At 37.3% G+C, this 2,079-nt stretch overlaps 1 long non-coding RNA gene across 1 annotated transcript; it reads right to left on the reverse strand.

Moving 5' to 3' along the window:
* Positions 1-748: 748 nt before the first annotated feature.
* LOC113032809 (uncharacterized) lies at positions 749-1,766 on the reverse strand. The gene is made up of 3 exons (XR_003273934.1): positions 1,296-1,766; positions 1,101-1,165; positions 749-1,001 (listed from the first exon to the last, which is right to left on the reverse strand). It is a non-coding gene; the product is annotated as an uncharacterized LOC113032809 (long non-coding RNA).
* Between the last annotated feature and the right edge of the window lie 313 nt (positions 1,767-2,079).

Raw genomic sequence — 2,079 nt, forward strand, 5'->3', positions numbered from 1 at the left:
GTGTGCTCGTAAGGGTCTGACCCTTTCACTCCTTTGATTTTTCCTCGTATCTTTTCTTTGTCTTTTCGTCGAGTCTGTCTTTGTACGGACCGGCATTGTTCTCCTTTTGTTTTGTACATTCCTTTTTTGTGCGGCAAAGAAAAAACAATAAGGTATTGGAACCGGAGAATGAACGTTTTGCGGTGCTGCAATTGCAAATGCTTGTATTTGATGCAATACTTGGATTGTTTTGCTAGGAGTTCCCGGCATGCAATGCGCAAAGTCACGTGGTCTGTCAATCGCCATAGGAAAAACCATAAAGCCTTTGCATGAAAACAACTGCTTTGATGTACACTGCCTTGTTGGTATATATGTATCAATCTGATAAAGTTAAACCTACACCATTCTCCCTATTCGGGATTTTAAACAGTACATAGCGGAAACAAAAAGACTGCCTGGTAGAGTTAACCTCCTGAACTATCTACAACACATGGTAGAAACCTGAAATTAAGACCAAGAACACTAGAGGTGAGACATGATCATTAATTAATATTAAAATGAATAAATGACAGATTTAGGGATATTTTCATAAAGTATTTATTTACCAAAACAATAGAAAACAGCATGGTAGCACAATATATTTTGTTAACACAGCAACCTTTAAATATGAAAGGAGACAGAGAAAGAAAGGTGAGAAAGAAGAATAAGAATAACACTTAATTGGGTTTTTGATGGCATTTTACACACAGTACTAATACAGTATCTAGAAAATATGGGAAAATACTGGCATCATATACAGTACTTACTTCTGAAGAAATTATATGGGACCCTGAAAAACAGGACACAAGTGAAAGGACAAAGAACTGTGAATGGCAATTGATGGACTTGCTCAGATGATCACAGTACTGGCATCTTTATTCCAGAAAGGAATTAGAGAAATCATATACACTAGTACTTACGTTGATGAACTTAAAAAGTTGAATGGTCTCGAACCTCTTAAACAAACAATGTATGATCAGACCCTGACAAACAGGACAGAAAGGAATAAAGATTAGATGAATATTAAAATCTATAAAGGACAGATTATGATTGAATTGTATCACCAAAGACTAGTCACACACCAATAAAAGGTCACCTACAACACTTCCACAGCAGCAACACTGAACATATCTTAAGACATGGAAACCTTTAAGAAGTGAAAGGACAGAAAGTGAAGGTTGAGAAAGAATTGTACTTAATAGATTTTTTCAGACGATGACAGTACTGGTATGCTTACTCTAGAAAAATGGTTGAATCATATTCCATATAGTACTTACTTAAAATGAACACACTTCCGTCCTCCTAAAATGACTGACAGCATCTGAAATGAAACAATGACAGATTAAGACTGTAAGAATATATGTTTATAAATGCCTAATACTCCAATCTCATATTTATTCTATCAATTAAGATGGACAAATTCTAAGCATTTACCAATCACTTGACTTGTTTGAAGTGAAGGTAGATACTAAACGTATTCATTTAGGCAATAACAATAAAGCTGAATTTAATATTAACAATAGATAATTAGGAATGTTTTGCTCATTTTTATTTCACCTCACCAGGTTACAAAAGGAGCTTTCTCAGCAGGTCACTCTTCTCAGCTACCCTGTCAATGACCATGTCAGAGTCCAATGACATGAGAATGTCCTTTTCAGTGGCCATCAGCATAAACATCTCCAGCTTGTTTGCAGACAGGCTGCTTCGGAGTCTGCTTTTAATGAACTTGAGTGTAGAGAATGTTCTTTCACAGGCAACCTGAGTGAGGGAGAGGGTCAGCAGGTACTTGTATGCCAGCCCAAGGAGACGATAGGCATCAGACAGCATGTTGAACCGCCTGAGTATTTGATAGCAGCACAGTGGGCAATTTTTGCAAGAACCACAGCTTTCGGTCACAATTTCACTTTCTTCGTCCCATTCTTCAGATCTGTCCTTTGCTGTTCTGGTCGTGTACTCATCTACATGTGATGTCTTAAGCCTTTCCCACTGTTCAGCAAAACGTGTCAGTTCTGACTGAAGGTTATTAACTGTAGCCCTGCTGTCAAATTTAAGTAGACAGGC

This window comes from Astatotilapia calliptera, chromosome 2 (genome assembly GCF_900246225.1).
Source record: "Astatotilapia calliptera chromosome 2, fAstCal1.2, whole genome shotgun sequence".
NCBI lineage: Eukaryota > Metazoa > Chordata > Actinopteri > Cichliformes > Cichlidae > Astatotilapia > Astatotilapia calliptera.